This window comes from Schistocerca americana, chromosome 4 (assembly GCF_021461395.2).
Source record: "Schistocerca americana isolate TAMUIC-IGC-003095 chromosome 4, iqSchAmer2.1, whole genome shotgun sequence".
Classification (NCBI taxonomy): Eukaryota; Metazoa; Arthropoda; class Insecta; order Orthoptera; family Acrididae; genus Schistocerca; species Schistocerca americana.
In genome coordinates, this window is record NC_060122.1 from 707,740,944 (window position 1) to 707,764,811 (window position 23,868).

The 23,868-nt window shown below is 45.2% G+C and overlaps 1 pseudogene; it reads left to right on the plus strand.

Annotated features, from left to right (window-relative positions):
* The first annotated feature begins 22,374 nt into the window (after positions 1-22,374).
* On the plus strand, positions 22,375-22,493 carry LOC124614235 (annotated as a pseudogene).
* The last annotated feature ends 1,375 nt before the right edge of the window (positions 22,494-23,868 follow it).

Genomic DNA, 23,868 nt, shown 5'->3' on the forward strand with positions numbered 1-23,868 from the left:
TCGACAGCGATTTGGCGTAGATCCCTCAGAGTGGTTAGTCGGTTACGTCGTCCATAAACAGCCCTTTACTATCTATCACAGGCATGTTCGATAGGGTTCATGTCTGGCGAACATGCTGGCCATTCTAGTCGAGCGATGCCGCTATCTTGAAGGAAGTCATTCACAAGATGTGCACGATGGGGGCGCTATTTGTCGTTCATGAAGACGAATGCCAATATGCTGCCGATTTGGTTGCACTATCGGTCGGAGGATGGCAGTCACGTGTCGTACAGCCGTTACGGCGCCTTCCATGACCACCAGCGGCGTCGTCGGCCCCACATAATGCCACCCCAAAACAGCAGGGAACCTCCACCTTGTTGCGCTCGCTGGACAGTGTGTCTAAGGCCAGTCTGATCAGGTTGCCTCTTAACACGTCTCTGACCATTGTCTGTCTCTCATATGTGAAGAGAACGTGATGCCAATCTTGAGCGGTCCATTCGGCATGTTGTCGGGCCTATCTTTGCCGCGCTGCATTGTGTCGTGTTTGCAAAGATGGACCTCGCCATGGACGTCGGGAGTGAAGTTGCACATCATGCAGCCTATTGCGCACAGTTTGAGTCGTAACGCGACGTCCTGTGGCTGCACGAAAAGCATTATTCAACACGATGGTGTTGCTGTTAGGGTTCCTTCGAGCCATAATTCGTATGTAGCGGTCATCCACTGCAGTAGTAGCCCTTGCGGGGCCTCCGCGAGACATGTCATCGACAGTTCCTGTCTCTCTGTATCTCCTCCATGTCCGAACAACATAGCTTTCGTTCACTCCGAGACGCCTGGACACTTCCCTCTTTGAGAGCCCTTCCTGGCTCAAAATAACAATGCGGACGCGATCGAACCGCGGTATCGACCATGTAGGCGTGGTTCAACTACAGAAAACACGAGCCGTGTACCTCCTTCCTGGTGGAATGAATGGAACTGATCGGCTGTCGGACCCCCTCCGCCTAATAGGCGCTGCTCATGCATGGTTGTTTACATCTTTGGGAGGGTTTTTGATGGCTCTGAGCACTATGGCACTCAAGTGCTGTGGTCATAAGTCCCCTAGAACTTAGAACTACTTAAACCTAACTAACCTAAGGACAGCACACAACACCCAGCCATCACGAGGCAGAGAAAATCCCTGACCCCGCCGGGAATCGAACCCGGGAACCCGGGCGTGGGAAGCGAGAACGCTACCGCACGACCACGAGATGCGGGCTGGGAGGGTTTAGTGACATCTCTGAACAGTCAAAGGGACTGTGTCTGTGATACAATATCCACAGTCAACGTCTATCTTCAGGAGTTCTGGGAACTAGGGTGATGCAAAACTTTTTTTTCATGTGTATTTACTGTAACTATGAGAGAGAGAGAGAGAGAGAGAGAGAGAGAGAGAGAGAGAGAGAGATAGGTCTATAGTAACCACTCCATCTTCAGTTCTACCAACGTCTTCAAGTAAACCCACAGAAAAAAATTACTGCACACAAATGTCGATGCAGAAAGAGAAGCACACTTCACAGTGTGTTTTTCTCGTGGTGGAATTCAGTCAAAACACTGGTTGCATGCAACTTTTCGCAGTAGTCTGTTGTGGCAAGTCTCTTCATCTCTGTACAACTACTGAAATCTGCTTCCATTTTAATCTGCTTACTGTAGACTACAGTTTTTACCTCACACGATTCCCTCAAAAATGGCTCTGAGCTCTATGGGACTTAACTTCTGACGTCATCAGTCCCTAGAACTCAGAACTACTTAAACCTAACCAACCTAAGGACATCACACACATCCATGCCCGAGGCAGGATCCGAACCTGCGACCGCAGCGGTCACGCGGTTCCAGCTGACGCGCCTAGAACCGCACGGCTACACCGGCCGGCCACACGATTCCCTCCATTACCAAGTTAGCTACTACTTGATATCTCGGGATGTGTTCTGTCAACCAATTCCAGTTTTAGTGAAACTGAATCATAAATAACTTTCCTCCTCGCTTCCACAAAGTATTTCTTATTTTTCGTTTACTTGAGTCGACAGTCCTACAGTATTTTAGTAACGACATTTTCCGCCTGGATTGTACGATTACGCTATTGGCGAAACTCACTGGAAAACAAACTACCATAAAACATGTCGTAATAATCGTCCGGAGCGACCGAAACTGGATTGACCACATGAAAAAACCTGTAGGAAAAGCAGTTGCCGGGCTGGGATTCACTGGAAGAATCTTAATGTAATTTACCACCGAAAGAAGTGGCTTACGGAACATTTTTTCGACCGATTCTTAAGTATTGCTCATCTGTATGGGACGCTTACCAAGTTGGATTAATAGAAGAGATGGAGGCGATCCAACAAAGAATGCTGCGTTTCGCCACGGGATCGTTTGCTAGGCTTGAGGGCGTTACAGAGATGCTCAACAAACTGGAGTGGCAGACGCTAAGGAAAAGGCGTCGTGAATTACAGATAAATTTGTTATTGAAATACCGAAGGAGTACGTTCCTGCAGGAGTCGTGAAACACTTTTTTTAAAATTATTAGCTTTCGGGACGTGCCCAAACAAGCATCTCAGTAAGTGTAATGTCAATTACGACTATACGAACGTAAGGACTACACATCACACAGTCCCCGAGCGGAGAAAATATTCGACCAGGCCGAGAATCGAACCCGGGCCACTTCGGTTAGCAATTCGCCGCGTTGACCCCTCAGCTACAGAAGCCGAACGCGACACACGTTGGTACCTTCCACAAACGTCTCACGAAACAGCCACATCGAGAAGATCTGAGAAACTGGAGCTATTGCGGAGATTTACCGGCAATAATTCTTCCTTCGTGTCATCCGCGAATGGAAAATGGAAGAGCGGAACGTATGGTGACACCATAACTACTCTCCGTCACACACCATCACGTATAGATTTACTCACAATGGAGATTTGGGATACTGTGTCAAAAAAATGGTTCAAATGGCGCTGAGCACTATGGGACTTAGCATCTGAGGTCATCAGTCCCCTAGAACTTAGAACTACTTACACCTAACCTAAGGATGTCACACACATCCATGCCCGAGGCAGGTTTCGAACCTGCGACCGTAGCAGTCGCACGGTTCCGGACTGAAGCGTGTAAAATCGCTCGGCCACCGCGGTCGGCTGATACTGTGTCGCTCTTAAATGATAGCACCCTACGAAGTGCGCCAATGTATATTCTTTACTTTTACGTGGACTAGTCTCCATGCCAACCATGTTTACATATTTGGTACGCCGCAACATGTAAAAGAACGTGGCACTTGTAATAATGCCATTGAATTCATGTCATATTGTTCTCTTAATTTTCATGTTTCCAGATACACACTTGATCTAACACACACAGCTCTTCAGACAAAGCTTTTTTTTAAATTCTACTTGGAAAAATACTCTCGAGATACGATCCCGTCGAGAAACAGAAATTGATGGTTCACATCGCCTGTCTGCAGTTCGCGAAGTCCTGCAGTTACGTATGTCGCACTGATACTGACACGAACTTTCACATTTCCCCTGCCCCACTTCCAGCTCACTGGAGTTTGATCGAAAAGACCCATGAGTTCTACAAGGCCAGTCTTCTTGATTATGTACCGTCAAGTGTGGTTTTGATCAGAGGTTTCTCATCTTCATCCACGTATCACAGAGTAGTTCACTGTTGATATCCACAGCGTATATTCGAAGAACTCTGGAAACACATTTCTTTCTCCCACATAAGACTCGCGATATTACTGTGACGAGAAGATCAATAGAGTTGACACGTAGATTTATCGCAGTGATTCTTTCGACGCCCCATTCACGAATGGAAAGAGGAAGGAGGAAACATGGTAGTGATACCAGAAGTACTCTCTTCCTGACACAGATAGGTGGCTTGCGCAGGGTGGAGGTAGATTTTAGTTGAGGCGTCGAGGATATTCTAACAAGGGAACCTCCCCATCGCACCCCCCTCAGATTTAGTTATAAGTTGGCGCAGTGGATTGGCCCTGAAAAACGGAACACAGATCAATCGAGAAAACAGGAAGAAATTGTGTGGGACTATGAAAAAAATAAGCAAAATATACAAACTGAGTAGTCCATGCGCAAAATAAGCAACTTCGAAGATGGTGCAAGATCAGGAGAATCGTGGTCCCGTGGTTAGCGTGAGCAGCTGCGGAACGAGAGGTCCTTGGTTCAAGTCTTCCCTCGAGTGAAAACTTCAATTTTTTATTTTCAGACAATTATTATCTGACCGTCCGTTATGTTTCCATCACTTTTTTGGGAGTGATTATCACATCCACAAGAACACCTAAATCGGGCAAGGTAGAAGAATCTTTTTACCCATTCGCCAAGTGTACAAGTTAGGTGGGTCGACAATATACTCCTGTCATGTGACGCACATGCCGTCACCAGTGTCGTATAGAATATATCAGACGTGTTTTCTTGCGGAGGAATCGGTTGACCGATGACCTTGCGATCAAATGTTTTCGGTTCCCGTTGGAGAGGCACGTCCTTTCGTCTACTAATCGCACGGTTTTGCGGTGCGGTAGCAAAACACACACACTAAACTCATTACAGTGAACAGAGACGTCAATGAACGAACGGACAGATCATAACTTTGCCAAAATAAAGAAAGTAAACTTTTCACTCGAGGGGAGACTTGAACCAAGGACCTTTCGTTCCGCAGCTGCTCACGTTACCACGAGACCACGGCGCTTCGGCGTTCCATGTGTACTTTACGTTGCCTATCTTCCCATGAACTACTCAGTTTGTATATTTTGCTTATTTTTTCATAGTCCCACACAACTTCTTCCTGTTTTCTCGATTGATCTGTGTTCCGTTTTTCAAGGCCTATCCACTGTGCCAACTTACAACTAAATCTGAGGGGGGTGCGATGGGGAGGTTCCCTTGTAAGGAAATTTTTGCCTTTTTCTCATACGTCGGCATACAAATTCTGCGCCAGGATAAACGTTCCTCCTTTACTGACCTGTAATGACACGTTGCCTGCGGTCGTTGCGCCATCATCGAGGGAGCGACGACAGACAGGTCGCAGCTTTAGTACGACAATTACTTCGTAATAGAGTGCTGGGAAATTGCGCGCTGCTGGGCTCCTATCGGCGGGCGTCGCTGCAGTCCGCTTTACGGCGCGACATAAATCATGGCGGCGTAATGGAGGCCGGGGACAGCGCCCTACCGTCCGTATGGACACTTCCCTCTGCTGATGGTGGCCGGCAAGTGCCGCCGAGTTAATCTGAGCCCAAGAATGCGGCGCGCCAGGTGCACGCAGCGCCGCCGGCGGGGTTTCAAGCAATTAAATCAGCGCTTCTTCCCACGGAGCTGACGGCTGCCGCCTGTGCGCCGGGCAGAGGTGGTCAGAGACTCGCGGAACGCAAAGGTGTGTGAGTGTGCGCGTGGGCGGCGGGGGATTTTACATGTACGGTATTACAGTTTAAGAGTAAATAAATTCATATTCACAGGCATTTAAATACTTACAGATCAAACTGGAGAGAAAATTATCTTAAGCAAGGTGCAATTTGTTCATTTTTGTTTCGTTTCAGAACTTTACAGGAGCTCTTCAGTGAGTGTTTTTTGTTCTGTCTATATATATAATCTAATATAAAATTAAAGCCTTTGATATTAAATGGTGTTAAACTGAAAATAATATGAATCTCTACGGTAGGAGCCGGCCAGAGTGACCGAGCGATTCTAGGCGCTTCAGTCTGGAACCTTGCGACCGCTACGGTCGCAGGTTCGAATCCTGCCTCGGGCATGGATGTGTGTGATGTCTTTAGGTTAGTTAGGTTTAAGTTGTTCTAAGTTCTAGGGACTGATGACCTCAGATGTTAAGTCCCATAGTGCTCCGAGCCATAGTGCTCAGAGCCATTTCTACGATAGGAGATAATAATTTTCAAGCAGAATACGTATAATAAAAAAAAGCTGCAACTAGTCCAGAAAGTGGAGGAATTTATATGACCAATGCAAAAATAAATAAATTACCTTTTGCATTAGGCGGAATTTCTCTTCAACTCTTCTTTGCTAGCTTGAAACATACGAATAGCTAGAACATCCGGAAGACGATTCGTACACGTCCAGTTTGACAAGCATCGGGCTAGCAGTCGACTGTGGTCTTATGACAGGAACGTTTCCAGAATTTTCCTGAAGGAATTTGGGATAACCACGGTCTAATTTCAATACATCTCATATTCTCAGAATAGGAGAAGGCGATTGTAAGCACATAATCAAATGTAAAATTATAACATTTGTAAAAATATACTATAAAACTTTTTAAAACTTTCAAAAAATTTATGTCCTTTTTTTCTTCTTTTTTTTCTTACAAAGTGATGACCAGTTTCGGCAGCTTAACTACCATCTTTAGATCTGAGAACAGACAAACCAAAACAAAAATTGTCTCAAGTAACAGAGTTCTGTAAAAATTGCTATTGGCTTCCTTTTAAAAGATTTATAGGGAATTAATATACCACATGTAGTATTTCAAATGCATACGCAGTGTGCAACGCCTTTGCATCGTCCGTAATATTCTTATTTTAAATCTTCAGGTCAAATATGCTGTCTACAGCCTAAAACGAACATAAGGGCAAATACATTATGTTCTGAAAAACAATAGGACAAAATAAAAGAGCTTTTGGTACGTACATCAATACTGTGAAGCATACAGTACAAGACATTACACGCGGAATGAAAGTATTACACAATGCGTCCAAGGGAAGAAGGTTAGATTTGTTGCAAGAATTGGAAATTTATAGCGGTAAGAAGCGCGTGCCAGATCGTATATTAAATGAACAAACTGACTTTAATCAAAATTGTTATTGTTGTATCTATGACGAGGTACTCTAACTGGCGGCAATCAAGCAAGAGACGCGACGATAGTGACAGCCCGAAGACCGTGGGTTGCAATGCCACCAATTTCCATCTAGCGGCGCCTACAGATCAACGACGACTCTTCGTGCTGTCACCTCCCACGAGATGGCGCATCGTCCTCATTACTTGCATTTAATTTTAAATGTACCTTATCAACTGTTCCATGTTATGTACTGGTGAATAATTTTATTAATTTGTATGGTTTTGCTAATGAATGACGGTGAATTATGTCATGCAGTAAATTACAGCATTTGTTTGCTTCGTCTATTTTAGTCACACGACATTTATTATCTTGTTACTTCATAATGTAGCTTCATGTTCTTTAACCTTTGCAATACGCATTAACAAAATTTTAATCACTTTCTTTCTGAAAAAAGAAGGAAAAGATAATTTTTTTCTCGCAGTTATCATTTATGTACCAAAACGCTAACTACCAGCACTATCTGTAACTATTAACTTGCCATTTGCAAGTAAACAAAATGGTCAGTATTGCTGTAACTATGTGACTTGGTACAGGTAGGGCAACGAATGCAGCGAGAATGTATGCCCCTTGCAGTCAGCCCAGGCTGAAATCTCAGTTGTTGTCTCCATAGAAATCGGGATGCCGGTACCAGCCAAGGGTAGGTGGGCGTGGGGCGGGGGGGGGGGGGGGGGGGGGGGTAGCGGACTATTATGCATTTTACAACTGAGTCCTGTCCGTAGGCCAAACTGAGGACGGGAAGTAGCTCTTGCAGCAGGAGAGTGGCACTTTCTCATGTTTTGGAGAGAGTCCTTTGAAGATAACCATCTTAAACATTTCAACAGAAATACGGCTTGCAGAAAATAATGGGCTAGCCTCATGAACAGCCCTCTAATTTCAGAGAACCTCTGATGCGAGGCGAGCTGCTGGATGCGAAAATATATCATTGGTAAATTTGTCGGTGACGTCATGGAGATGGAGCTGAAGTGACAGTTTCTTAGAAGTGTAAGGGCGTATTGTACTGCTGCTGGTGTTTTATCATGGTGCGTTGTCTTGGTGGGATTTTGTGCACTTGATGCAACCGCGCTATTGGGTGGCTGTGTATGCGTTTTCCGCTATTGGCGGGCATGTCCTTTTAGACAGGAAGAAATAGCAGGGCGTAAGACAGGTTAATATATGGGAGGCGGCCAGAAATAGATGGAGGTATTCGCTGTTATGTATGAGGCGGAACTATGGGCCTCATGGAAAAACGGTGACCCGGTTGAGTCACGCAATTTGACTCTTAGTTTGATCACGAGGTTTGGCCATTAACTGCACGCGTTGTCCACGTAGGCTGACGTGAGGATCAATGAACTATACTTGACGGGATGTATATGGAACATCGTAGGTAATTAGAAAGTTAGTAGACAGGAATACAATTAAATACTTAGCTTTAATTCAGCAACAGCGATGAACATCGATCTCGCCTTTGTACAATAATATTTACAAGTGCAGTTATAGACCGAACTGTGAATACTGCTTTACAATTCTGATTGCTTCACACGTATAGATCAATTGTCAATGCATAAACTCTATGTGGCCCCTGCTAGGTTGTAGCTACTGATTTAGCTGAAGGCTGTGGTAACTAGCGTCTCTGCAAATGAGATCTCTGAAGCTATAACAAGTGAACCATTCCTATTAACGTCGGCTGTAGAACTGGGCAGTGCGCTAGCTTGTTTCGTAAGACCAGCCGAGTGGCGGCGCTCGGTCTGCTAGCGTCGACAGTGGCGACTCGTGGGTCCGATGTGTACTAACGGACCGCGGCTGATTTGAAGCCTACAACCCAGCAAGTCTGGTGCCTTGCGGTGACACCATATTCACGTCTTGGGAAAATCTGTAGATTATGGTTCGTAAGGAGACGTGGAGCTGTGCACATCTTGTGAATATCAACCGTGGACATCGGAGACGGACAGCGGCGTGCGTCTTGGCGGACGAGTGGGGTCCATAGTTGATACGACAGCAGAGTGACTCTCGTCCTCTACCACAAACGCATTCGCACGATGGTGCTGTTCTGCACAACTATCGGTGAAGAATTATGGTGATCAGAAGCACTTGATCTGCGCTTGCAGAAATCGATAAGATAACCTGTTTCAGGACCAGTATTACTGGAGTAAATCTATGAGTTTTTCAAAAGCTGTCAGGGCCACAGTCATTGTTTTTCACTGGCTTTAACAAGAGGATGATTTTCAGAACGCTACTATCCTCAGTAGGGGATATTTCTTGTTGGTTCCAGTAACACTGCAAATCAACAAATCCACTAGTTAGAGTCCATATAAAGAGTTTGTGAATCATTTCATATTCATTTATTATCTGTTTGGAATAAATATGTTTTTAATTGAATCAATTACTGAGTTAATCGAAAGATTATTTCTTTTAAACACCTACCTTTCGTATTAAATAATACCCTGTGGAAACATCCAATTTAGAATCTATAGCTAGGGCCTTGAATCATTCATGTTATACATTAAAGTAGCGCATACTAAATTATACCTTAGATCTTAAAGGCATGTTCGGCTTTTAATGATTTTTTTCTGTCACGGTAACACTTCACATGCTCGGAGTTTCTCAAGTTTAATATCAACCTTCCTGGCTTCTGTATAGTTAAATTATATTGGAATGAAAGAAGAAAGATACGGTTCAGCAAAAGCCAAGTTTGGAGAAGTCTGAGATAGGAAATTGAGAATGTCACTTTCGAAGAAATCATCCCTATATTCGCCTTAAGCAGTTTGTGGAAACCACAGAATAAAATAAATCTGAATGGCTGGACAGGATTTGAAACTCTGTTCCCTCCCTCCCACTGATGCGATTCCAACTTCATACCTTGCTTAGTAATGTAGATATCACACTTCTAAATTCTATAATATTAATCTAAAAATTACTAAGATAATTGATAGCAGCAAATTTTATTTGTTTATTTAAGATATAAATTTCACAGTGCTGGCCGTTGCAATCAAATTGTCATAAAGTTAGCTATATGCTTGGCTAAGCAAATTATTCGCATTTCAGCACAACTGCACATTTGAGTAATACCATCTAAATTCTGTAAACAAGGAAAGGTTGTGGGGTGAGGAGTGGAGCGTAACTGAATATCGTTTATTTGTGAGAAGTTCGCGTTTGTCTCGTGCGAATAAAAACGTATGAGGGATGCCCAGAAAGTAAGTTCCGATCTGTCGCGAAATGGAAACGACTATGAAAATCCGAAGAAGCTTTGCACAGATGTGTTGGGCACTGCCTCTAGTATGACCCTAGATAGCATCACGTCGCTCTTCTCATTTCTGAGCTCACAGTGAGCACGTAAAAATGTCTAGAAATTAGTGTCTCCCGCCAAGTACGAGGGGCTGGTGAGAAATTTCGCCTGAAGGTATGCAGCCAACATTACATAAGTGTCGTGCGGTTTCTTCTTCAAGACAATTTTCAGCCGCATTCTGTAGGGGCAGTGAATCGTTTTCAATTGGAAATGTTTGATTACCCACAATATAGCCCGTATTTGTCTCCCTCTGCGTTTCATCTCTGCTCACATGAACCGCTGGATATGAACACAACATTTTGGCACTGACATCGAGCTGTAGGCCAGTGTAGAGAACTGGCGGAGAGCACTGGCGGCTGCCTTCTATGATGAGGGTATTGGAAAGTTGGTACGACGCTACGACAAATGTCTAAGTCAGAACGTCGATTACATAGAGAAGTAGCTGGAAGGCGTAGCTAACTGTTACAAATAAAATATTTCTGATTTTCACCGTGGTTTACATTTCGCGATTAATCGGAACTTTGCTGGACAGCCCCCGATTATCATTCCACAATATTGCCGCTCGTGTTAGTGAAAACGCACGACTGTCATGTGAATATGGAATCGGTGTGTTCGGGAGAGCCATACTGAACGTTATGTGGCGTCAAACAACCAGCGTCCGAGAGGACAGAGATATTGTTCTCCACGTTTCCTGGTTCATGAAATGTGCTTGCCTGCAGCAAGACAAATATTCACACGGACATTGGGACGGTATGTGGAGCACCACCAACTGTCAGCATGGCGACCATCACCGCTGCTTCCCTCAACACTGCAGCAGAGAGAGGCGCGCCGACGGTGGTGCGCCAACGAGAACACTGGGCATAGGAATGGCTCCACTGGTCTTTCCAAACGAGTCCTTTTTATGCTTAATGCATAATGATGGACATATCCGTGCACGGAGGCTCTGAGGAGAATGAACGATGCCGTATTGCATTCGTTACCGTCACACGGCATTTACATTTCTGACAAATCCAGCCCGTTGGTTATGCCCTATCTTCGAGGTCTCCACGACACTATCTTTCAACAATATTGCTACGGGCCTCCTACAAGACAACAACCTGCAGCAAACCACATTCTAGCGTTCCTCGGGTGGCCACGCTTCTGGTATCAAATGGTTCAAATGGCTCGGAGCGCTATGGGACTTAACATCTGAGGTCATCAGTCCCCTAGACTTAGAACTACTTAAACCTAACTAACCTAAGGACATCACACACATCCATGCCCGAGGCAGGATTCGAACCTGCAGCCGTAGCAGCTGCGTGGTTCCGGACTGAAGCGCCTAGAACCGCTCGGCCACAGCGGCGGGCGCTTCTGGTATCGTCCGCCGCGACAGGTACAGACGTCTGCTAGCTAAGCACTGATCCACTCTAGCCTGATATGTTGGTAAACGTTCCGGAGAACAATAACAAGCCGATTTATTGTCCACTGGCAGCCACCAGGAGAGGCACCAGGTCCACTGATAATGATGTTTGGTTTTGGGGCGCTCAACTGCGCAGTCATCAGCGCCCATACAAAGTCCCAATTTTTACACAGTCCAATTTTTTTTGCAGAGTCCAATCTAGCCACCGTCGCGAATTATGACGATGATGATGATGAAATGAGGACAACACAAACACCCAGTCCCCGGGCAGAGAAAATCGGCAACTAGGCTGGGAATCGAACCCAGGACCCCGTGATCCAGAGACAGCAACGATAGCCACTAAACCACGAGCTACGGACAGGTCCACTGATGACAGAGGGCGCTTCCACGACCTCAGTTCTGTGCTTGCGGGCACCATTTTCCTACTGGATGTCACGTGTCTGCTAAAGGCTTCACCGTGTCCGTGTGCAGCAGCAGTAGATCAGTGCACAACCACGGAACGACAGTTCGGTCTCTCGAGTCCTCTGGATCAAGCTCGGACCACACTTGTGGCCCATTAATCAGAGCTGTTGCTAAGCAAACTGTCGGAGTCGTCGACCCGTGCCGCCGCCAATCACCGCAGAACGTTGAGCCTCCAGTGACTACTTCAGGCATCGCTAGGAAGTGCCTTCTACATCGGAGACTGCAGATGACTTTGGTACTGGCCGTCGCCATTATCTTACAAGGTATCTGTTCGACTTCAGAGTAAATTCAGATTTTTTGTCCCTTACTGGGGCCATCTGCCTACTTATGAATATGTGTAAAATCAGTGATTACCACGAACTACTACATATAGTTCCTGCAAATAACGCACTCCAAGAAGGAGCTTTTGCTTATGTTCTTTCTTGTTTTGCAATGCTTACCGCGGCTGTGTTCTCACTATCCTCCGTCGGCGTGAGACAAGTAAAAAAAGCTCAGTTTCACAAGTTGCCCATGATGTCCTGACCAAACTCGATACAGAGGGTATTGGACTCTTACCCTGGCCAGTACGTTGTCCAGAGCCTTCATCCAATGAAACGTCTGATCATGTGTTGCCCAGACAGACGCACACCACTACTCCATTTACCAGACGTAGCAGGTCACGAACTCACATACGATGGGCGTTTGAAAAGTCCGTGCAAAAATAAAAACTACTTACGTGTTTTGGGTAAACATTTTTTATTTTTCGACATAGTCTCCTTTTATAGTTATACACTTCGTCCAACGCTGTTCTAATTTGTTGATTCCTTCCGAACAATAGGAATTGTCCAAGTCTGCAAAACAGCTAATAGTTGTTGCAATCAACTCCTCATTTGAATAAAATATTTGTCCCACCAGCCATTTCTTCAAATTAGGAACAAATAGTAATCCAAGGGAGCCAAGTCTGGAGAATAGGAGAATAGGGGGGATGTGAAAAGAGTTGGAATCCTAATTCAATTAATTTTGCGATCACAACTGCTGAGGTGTGTACTGGTGCAAAGTCGTGACGGAAAAGGACTTTTTTGCGGTGCAATCGCCGGCGTTTTTCTTGCAGCTCGGTTTTCAAACGGTCCAATAACGATGAATAATATTCACCTGTAATAGTTTTACTATTTTCCAGATAGTCGATGAGGATTATCCCTTGCGAATCCCAAAAGACAGCTACCATAACCTTATCATGGATTTTATCAATGATTTCTGGAGTCGTAACCTCCACAGGGCGTCCAGAACGTTCAGCATCACTTGTGTCCATATGGTCACTCCGAAAATTTTGAAACCACTTATAAACTGTTCTAATTGAAGGTGCAGAGTCACCGTAATGTTTATCAAGCTTCTCTTTAGTCACCTGAGGCGTTTTGCCTTTTATAAAGAAATGTTTAATCACCACACAAAATTCGTTTCCGTCAATTTTTTAAAAATCACTCGACTTCCTTGATTCACACGAATGCCAAACGCAAAGAAATAGACCAATATGGCTGATACTTCGTGTGCGTTCTTTCCAAAGACGCTACCGACTAAACATGACCTTGGTAAACGCTGGTGGTGCCATCTCTCGGACTTTGCATGGACTTTTCAAACGCCCCTCGTGCAGCTGAAACAGCAAGAAATGTTGTAAACGTATCTGTCACGCAAGCTGAGGTCGACTCTTTGTCCAGCCGCGTTAAAACCCTTGTTGCTGCCTAAGTTGGAAGCTCTGTGTGCTCAATTTCGCAGCCTTATTAGCCCCAAATAACGTTACAAATTTATCATTGTATTGTTCCTACTACACTGTATATGCACAATAAGTAAAATTACGTTATTTGCTATTCTTCCAAGTCAGCAGTGTAGAATGTTGTTGTTGTTGTTGTTGTTGTTGTGGTCTTCAGTCCTGAGACTGGTTTGATGCAGCTCTCCATGCTACCCTATCCTGTGCAAGCTTCTTCATCTCCCAGTACCTACTGCAACCTACATCCTTCTGTATCTGTTTAGTGTATTCATCTCTTGGTCTCCCTCTACGATTTTTACCCTCCGCGCTGCCCTCCAATACTAAATTGGTGATCCCTCGATGCCTCAGAATATGTCCTACCAACCGATCCCTTCTTTTAGTCAAGTTGTGCCACAAACTTCTCTTCTCCCCAATCCTATTCAATACCTCCTCATTAGTTATATGATCTATCCATCTAATATTCAGCATTCTTCTGTAGCACCACATTTCGGAAGCTTCTATTCTCTTCTTGTCCAAACTACTTATCGTCCATGTTTCACTTCCAGACATGGCTACATTCCATACAAATACTTTCAGAAATGACTTCCTGACACTTAAATCTATACCCGATGTTAACAAATTCCTCTTCTTCAGAAACGCCTTTCCTTGCAATTGCCAGTCTACGTTTTATATCTTCTCTACTTCGACCATCATTAATTATTTTGCTCCCCAAATAGCAAAACTCCTTTACTCCTTTAAGTGTCTCATTTCCTAATCTAATTCCCTCATTATCACCCGACTTAATTCGACTACATTCCATTATCCTCGTTTTGCTTTTGTTGATGTTCATCTTATACCCTCCTTTCATGACACTGTCCATTCCGTTCAACTGCTCTTCCAAGTCCTTTGCTGTCTCTGACAGAATTACATTGTCATCGGCGAACCCCAAAGTTTTTATTTCTTCTCCATGGATTTTAATACCTACTCCGAATTTTTCTTTTGTTTCCTTCACTGCTTGCTCAATATACAGATTGAATAACATTGGGGAGAGGCTACAACCCTGTCTCACTCCCTTCCCAACCACTGCTTCCCTTTCATGCCCCTGTACTCTTATAACTGCCATCTGGTTTCTGTACAAATTGTAAATAGCCTTTCGCTCCCTGTATTTTACCCCTGCCGCCTTCAGAATTTGAAAGAGAGTATTCCAGTCAACATTGTCAAAAGCTATCTCTAAGTCTACAAATGGAAGAAACGTGGTGTAGTATATAATTTTTTAAAAAAAGTGTGAATTTGGGAAAAAGGACGCGAGGACGCAGACACACACACACACACACACACGCAGGGAGAGATGTAGAGAGGAGGAGAGCAGCAGGTACAGGGGCAGACAGTGTTCTCCGGATGACGCTGCAGTTCCCCGGCGCGCCCTTGGAGTGACCCCGGCGGCAGCGTGCGATGCACGTGCGCAGGCGCGCAGCCGACCTCGCGAGTATAACGGCCGCGGTCTCGCCGCGTCGCATCGCACCGCACACAGTCCACGCCGGCGCAGTGCTCACATGCTACTCGCCGGTTCTTTTAGCACCGGCAGGCCGGCCAGCCGGGCTCGGCACTTCTTTTAGCGGGCGCGTGTGAAAAATCAACAGCAGCGTCGCATGTGTCTCCTCCACCCCCACCCCCCGGGCTCGTGGTTTTCTTCTTCGGATTCCCGCGAAGAAAGAATGGCTGAAGCCGCGGAGTTCACAGGCCCCTCGCGGCGCTCCAGCTGCATGCAGAGCAGAGGGCGACTGCACAAAAACACCGCACGTCTGGCTCGGTTGCGGTGCCGGCGAGGAGCGCTCCGTGGCGCCAGCGACACACACAGCATTGCTGTACTCTGCCTAGGCCGTGTGCTGAATTCTCCGTAACACTCAGGTTGCAAACACTAACTGGAGATAAGCTGTTTCCTGCAGAAATCTTAAGAAATAGGAGTTTAACCAGTTTGAAGTTTGCATATAACCATCTACAATTTTCGATATTTACACTACTGGCCATTAAAATTGCTACACCAAGAAGAAATGCAGATGAAAAACGGGTATTCATTGGACAAATATATTATACTAGAACTGACATGTGATTACGTTTTCACGCAATTTGGGTGCATAGATCCTGAGAAATCAGTACCCAGAACAACCACCTCTGGCCGTAATAACGGCCTTGATACACCTGGGCATTGAGTCAAACGGCTTGGATGGCGTGTACAGGTACAGCTGCCCATGCAGCTTCAACACGATACCGCAGTAGTGACTGTCGTATTGTGACGAGCCAGTTGCTCGGCCACCATTGACCAGACGTTTTCAATTGGTGAGAGATCTGGAGAGTGTGCTGGCCAGGGCAGCAGTCGAACATTTTCTGTATCCAGAAAGGCCCGTACAGGACCTGCAACTTGTGGTCGTGCATTGTCCTGCTGAAATGTAGCGTTTCGCAGGGATCGAATGAAGGGTAGAGCCACGGGTGCACCCACCACGATATCGACAAACACCGATGCGACCATCACGATGCTGTAAACAGAACGTGGATTCATCCGAAAAAATGACGTTTTGCCATTCGTGCACCCAGGTTAGTCGTTGAGTACACCATCGCAGGCGCTCCTATCAGTGATGCAGCGTCAAGGGTAACCGCAGCCATGGTCTCCGAGATGATAGTCCATGCTGCTGCAAACGTCGTCGAACTGTTCGTGCAGATGGTTGTTGTCTTGCAAACTTCCCCATCTGTTGATTCAGGGATCGAGACGTGGCTGCACGATCCGTTATAGCTATGCGGATAAGATGACTGTCATCTTGACTAGTAGTGATACGAGGCCGTGGGGATCCAGCACGGCGTTTCGTGTTACCCTCCTGAACCCACCGATTCCATATTCTGCTAACAGTCATTGGATCTCGACCAACGCGAGCAGCAATGTCGCGATACGATAAACCGCAATCGCGATAGGCTACAATCCGACCTTTATCAAAGTCGGAAACGTGATGGTACGCATTTCTCCTCCTTACACGAGACATTACAACAAGGTTTCACCAGGCAACGCCTGTCATCTGCTCATTGTGTATGAGAAATCGGTTGGAAACTTTCCTCATGTCAGCACGTTGTAGGTGTTGCCACCGGCGCCAACCTCGTGTGATTGCTCTGAAAAGCTAATCATTTGCATATCACAGCATCTTCTTCCTGTCGGTTAAATTTCGCGTCTGTAGCACGTCATCTTCATGGTGTAGCAATTTTAATGGCCAGTAGTGTAGATCTACATCTACACTGAAGAGCGAAAGAAACTGGTACACCTGCATAATATCGTGTATGGCCTCCGCGAGCACTCAGAAGTACGGCAACCCGGCGTGGTATGGACTCAACTAATGTCTGAAGTACTGCTGGAGAGAATTGACACCGTGACTCCTGCAGGGCTGTCCATAGATCCGTAAATGTACGAGGGGGTCGAGATCTCTTCTGAACAGCACGTTACAAGGCATCCCAGGTCTGCTCAATAATGTTCATGCCTGGGCAGTTTGGTGGCCAGCGGAAGTGTTTAAATCAGAAGAGTGTTCCTGGAGTCACTCTGTAGCAATTCCGGACGTGTGAAATGTCGCATTGTTCTGCTGGAATTGTCCTAGTCCGTCGGAATGCACAATGGACATGAATAGATGCAGGTGATCAGACAGGATGATTACCTACGTTTCACCTGTCAAAGTTGTATCTAGACGTACCAGGGATCCCATATCACTCCAACTGCACACGCCCTACACCATTACAGAGCTTCCACCAGCTTGAACAGTCTCCTGCTGACATACAGGGTCCGTGGATTCATGAGGTTGTCTCCGTACCCACACACGTCCATCCGCTCCGTACAATTTGAAACGAGACTCGTACAACCAGGCAACATGTTTCCAGTCATCAACAGTCCAATGACGGTGCTGACGGACCAAGGCGAGGCGTGAAGATTTTTGTTGTGTGGTCATCAAGGGTACACGAGTAGGCCTTCAGCTTTAAAAAAAAAAAAAAAAAAGAAAAAAAAGTTCAAATGGCTCTGAGCACTATGGGACTTAACCTCTGAGGTCATCAGTCCCCTAGAACTTAGAACTACTTAAACCTAACTATCCTAAGGACATCACACACATCCATGACGGAGGCAGGATTCGAACCTGCGACCGTAGCGGTCGCGCGGTTCCTGACTGTAGCGCCTAGAACCGCTCGGCCACTACGACCGGCTCAGCTCCCAAAACCCACATCGATGATGTTTCGTTGAATGGTTCGCACGCTGACACTTGTTGATGGCCCAGCACTGAAATCTGCAGTAATTTGTGGTATGGTTGCACATCTGTCACGTTGAACGATTCTCTTCAGTCGTCGTTGGTCCTGTTTTTACAGGATCTTTTTCTAGCCGTAGCCATGTCGGAGATTTGAAGTTTTACTGGATTCCTGGTATTCAAGGTATGCTAGTGAAATGTTCGTACGGAAAAGTCCCCACTTCATCGCTACCTCGTAGATACTGTGTCCCATCGCTCGTGCGCCGATCATAATACCACGTTGAAACTGACTTAAATCTTGATAACATGCCATTGTAGCAGCAGTAACTGATCTAACAACTGCGCCAGACACTTGTCTTATATAGGCGTTGCCAACCGCAGCGCCCTATTGTGCCTGTTTACATATATCTGTATTCGAATACGCATGCCTATACCAGTTTCTTTGGCGCTTCAGTGTCTAAGAGCAGTTCAGACTTGTTTATCAGAGGGTTCATACAAGCACTTTCAGTTTATTTCCCTAGAGTTCCGATCTAGAATAATACGTGCGAAAATGTACACCTATGATAAAATCCATTAGGGTGATACGCCGAGTGTTGGTGACGTCGCAACGTTTCGATAAGTTTCGTATCCATGATCTTCGCTTAACTCATCGAAACATTGCGGCAAGACGACGCCATCACTCGTCTGATAAGCCGGTACGATTTCCTCACTGGAATATGCCGAGAACTGCAATCACATAAATGTCAACCTGATTCTTTCTGCGCGACCTCTAATTTCCATTAGGTGGGAATCAACGAAGTATTTTGGCATTCGGAGAAGAAAGTAAGTGATCGTAATGTTGCAAACGTTCTCGCGCAACGAAAAATGACTTTGTTTTAAAGATTGCCACGCCAACTCGCTTATCATGTCTCTGATAGTCTATACGTGATAATACAAAACAGGCTGCCCATTTTTGACTTTTTGTTGTTGTCTTGACATCCTGTCTTGTAAGTATCCCTCACAGTAGATCAGTATTTCAGAATACGTCTGTCAAGGGTAGTGTAGGCAGTCTCTTTAGTAACTACGTTGGATCTTCTAAGTCTACTGTCAATAAAACTCATTTCTTGTTTGGCGTTCCCCACACCAATTTGTGTGCAATGGTTCCAATTTACGTTGCTCGTAACCTTAACTCCTGTGCATTTAGTTGTACCTGCCACCTTCAAATTTGTGATTTATTGTGTAACCGAAATTTAACGGTTTTTTAGCACTCATCTGGATGACCCCCACACTTTTTGTCGTTTAGTGAGTAATTGCCACTATTCGCACTATACGAATATTTTTTCTACATCATTTCGCAATTCGTTTTGATCTCCTGATGACTCTACTGGACAGTAAACGATGACATCATCGGCAAGCACTTTAAGAGGGCTATTCAGGTTGTCTGCCAAATAGTTTATGTAGATGAGGAACAGCAGGGGTTCCTCTGCAGGCAGAACTTGTCTCGAAAACTTCGCAACTTAATAACTAAACGTCAATTGCTGTTGTGGTCCGGATGCTGGTTTGCCTCTCCACACTGTTTTATTCTGTATGCGCCTCTTCACCTCTGCATAAGTACGCATTCTATATCTCTTTGAACTTGTAGCGTTTCACTCCACAATTTTACCCCCCGGCTGCACACTTTCCACTGTTACCAAACTGATCATTTTTAATGCTTCACGATGTGTCGTACCAACCGACCCCTTCTTTTAGGCAAATTGTGATATAAGTTTCCCTTCTCCTCAGTGGCATTCAGTACCTCATGTAGCTACCCAATCTTCAGAATTTTTCTGTAACACTACATTTCAAAAGCTTATGTTTTTGTCTGAACCATTTATAGTCCACGTTCCACTTCCGTATAAGGCTACATTCACCGTAGATACCTTCAGGAAATACTTCCTAACACCTGTTTGTATTCGAGATAATACATTTCTTGGTTTGAGAAACGCATTTGTTGCTGTTGCCAGTCTGCATTTCAAGTCCTCTCTGTTTCGGCCATCGTCAGTTATTCTGCTTCCCAAATAGCGAGACTTATTTTCTACTTTCAGTGTGCCATCACCTGAAATAGTTCCCTCAGCATAGCCTGATTTAAATCGATTACATTCCATTCCTATTATATTAGTTTTGCTGACGTTCATTTTAAACCTCTTTTCAACTGATCTTCGAAGTCCTCTGCTGTCTCTGTGAGAAGTGCAGTGTCATCAGAAAACCTCAACTTTTTATTTCTTTTCCTTGAATTTTGATCACCTCTCCTCGTTTTCTTTTGCTGCTTTCTCAATGAGCAGATTGAATAATAATGGAGATAGGCTGTAACCTTGTGTGACTCCCTTCTGAACTACTCCTTTCCTGTCATGCCCTTCGGCTATTGTAATTGCAGTCTGCTTTCTGTACTAGCTGTAGATCACTTTTGGCTGTCTGTATTTTATCCTTGATGCCTTCAAAATTTCAAAGGATGTATTCCAGTCAACAACCATCTGTAAATCTACGACGGGCGTTCAATAAGTAAAGCAACACATTTTTTTCTCAAAGCAGATTAGTTTTATTCAGGATCCAATACATCATATTATTCCCCACACTTTTGGCTAAAAATCCTATTTTTCAACACAATCTCCGTTCAGTGAGACAGCCTTGCGCCACCTTACTGGGAGGGCCAGTATGTTCGCATGGTACCACTCTACTGGTCCACGTCGCGGCCATCGTGTTGCTGCAGCAGTAAACTCTCCAAGTACTGCTTCCCGCAGAGTACATCTTTCATTGGACCAAACAGATGGAAGTCGGAACGTGCGAGACCCGGGATGTAGGGTGGATGACGAAGGACAGTCTAATGAAATTTTGTGAGCCCCTCCAGAGTTCACAGACTTGTGTGAGGCCTTGGGTTGTCATGATGAAGGAGAACTCCGTTTGTACTTTTGTGGCAGCGAATACCCTGACGTCGTTTCTTCAATTTCACAGCTGTCTGCGTCCGGTCGGCACGGGAGACATCGATAAGGTTTGCGCGACCGTCTTGTGATATGACAGACGCCTCACCCAACGACTCACCGTGGTTTTGTTCACTGCTAGGTCTCCGTAGACATTCTGCAAGCGCCTATGAATACTGTGATGCTCTGGTCTTCTGCCAAACGAAATTCAGTGACAGCTCTCTGCACCTCCGTTACAGTCGCCGTTTTGAACGATATGTATAGCGTCGCCACCTATCGGAACGTCATGAAACTATAGGGACTGAAGCGGGATAATCCACGATGTCCCACAACAAATTCCACATTTTTTCAATCGAAACTGGCGTTGCATTACTTATGGAGCCTTTACAGACATAAGTTCACCTCTCTTCAGCCCATCTAAGTCTTACGGTCAGCATCGCATTGTGTGTTCCTACATTCCTACCGAGCCCAAATTGATCTTCCCCGAGGTCGGCTCTATCAGTTTCTCTGTTTCTCTGTAAACAATCCGCGTCATTATTTAGCAACCACGATTTAAAAAAAAAACTGTTGGTTCGGTAATATTCACTTCATCTGCTATGCCAACGAACCTAAATCAGACTAGCCGATGCTTGTCAAGGAAAGTAAGAGACATCATTCACCGTGCTGGTGGGCGGTACAGGTCTTCAGTCATATGCTCACGAGGAAGAGGTGTGGTGGGAGGGAGGGAGGGGGGGGGGGGTGGCTGCTGAGGATCAGAGTCAGAGAGAAGAGCCGGCCAAAGCCCTGCAGCCGCCGGTGTGACGTGATACGATCTGTCGACGATGACGACTGCCAGACAGCGGCCCCTCCCTGTCTGTCACAGGACACTCGCGAGCACGTCCAGGCGTAGGCCGCACCTCAGTACGTAACGGGACTCGGAAACATGCGTCCGGCTGTGAAAACGGCGTTGGATCCTGACGCTTTCCGGAATTTTAATTAATGATGCATGTGGAGATAAATTTGCAAAGAGGTAATTGGTTCGGTTTCACGCCCCCGCGCTGATGAGAGACGCACGAAACGATTACCGCGTGAAATTAAGGAGTTTAATTCCGCCCGTCCTTTACCCGTTTACTGCGCATCTTGCACGACTTTGGGCTTCAGTGAGCTGTGCTGCTAGTATTCATTATATTTAATGGTTGTAAGGTATGAAAATCAAAACTGACATAACGGTAATGTTTCAATTGCGATCGTCTGTGTTAATATGAGCTAGGCTAGCCGCCAGTATGACGGTTTCAAAGAGCGGGGGCTCCTCACAATTTCAATCTTTTTGCAGTGCGCATGTCAGACAGAGCATTACGAAGTATCATGCTATCGACGACTTTCTAATTTATTCATTTGAACGTATGCCTTCTGAGATCATTGACAATATATCAGATTTAATTTCAGGTTACACAACGTAGTTCGTGTTCAATAACCTGTTAACCTATTTTTGTTTGGTATGACACTGAAGTGCCAACGGCCTTGCCGCAGTTCTAACACCGGTTCCCTTCAGATCACCGAAGTTAAGCGCTGTTGGGCTTGGGTAGCACTTGGATAGGTCACCGTCCGGGTCCACCGAGTGTTGTTGTCAAGTGGATTGCACTCTGCCCTTGAGAGGCTAATTGAGGAGCTACTTGGTTCAAATGGCTCTGAGCACTACGGGACTTAATTTCTGAGGTCATCAGTCTCCTAGAACTTAGAACTACTTAAACCTAACTAACCTAAGGACATTACACACATCCATGCTCGACGCAGGATTCGAACCTGCGACCGTAGCGGTCGCGCCGTTCCAGACTGTAGCGCCTAGAACCGCTCTGCCAACCCGGTCGGCAGGAGCTACTTGACTGAGAAGAAGCGACACTGATCACAAAAACTGACAACGGCTGGGAGCACTGTGTGCTGACCACATGCCCCTCTGTAAACGCATCCGGCGACGCCTCAGGGCTGAGGATGACACGGCAGCCCTCGGTATCGTTGGGCATGCAGGACCTGTGTTTGTTTGTATGATACTTAAGTTGCATTCAACGGCACCAGAACCTGAGCGTTGTAAATCTCAGTATATGACTGTAAAATTGTGGAGAATCTTGAAGAAATCCAACTCTAAAAAGTAGCCCATATTAGTGCTCGGCAATTTTATTTCATACAGCTTGTGCTTTTGGAATTTTCACTCAATTTTCACACTACAGACGAATCGATGTTTGGTTTGTTGGGCTCTCAACTGCGTGGTCATCGGCGTCCGTACAAAGTCCCAGTTTTTACACAGTCCGATTTTTACACAGTCCAGTCTAGCCACTGTCACGAATGATGATGATGAAATTATGAGGACAACACAAACACCCAGTCCCCGGGCAGAGAAAATCCCCAACTCGGGTGGGAATCGAACCCGGGACAGACGAATCGGAAGCAGAGCACAATATAAACCATTACAGACAGATGCGACAGTTTAAGTTTTACTTTAGTTTGCAAGAAAAGTATGTTGCTTCCAAGTATACGTCAAAATTTAATATAACCTTTTTAGTTATTTATAGAATGCATAAAACTATCAAAATCATAAATAATTTACTTTTGACATCAATTTCCATATGTATATATTAATATATTAACAAGACGATACCTTGTGGACCCCATTATCTCTAATAGGATGTTAAAAATTCAAAGATCCTTAAATCTGGAAGTGAAAGTCATGTCGACAAACTTCGTTTTTCATTTTAGACGTTGTCGTTCTCTACGGTAACTACGTGAGTAGCATAACTCACAAATCAAGTAATTCTTCCGGTTTAACGCACATGGCCTTCTCATTTATTACCGATAGCGAATAAGTACCGATTTTATTGAAAGTAGCTGATGTGAGACATTTTTAAATCCGTAAACAAACCGGCAATTCGAAGAACTTCATTCTCCAATTTTTTTACATATCGGAGACTGTAGTATGGTGGACAAAATTTAAAGCTTTTCTATTAACAGCG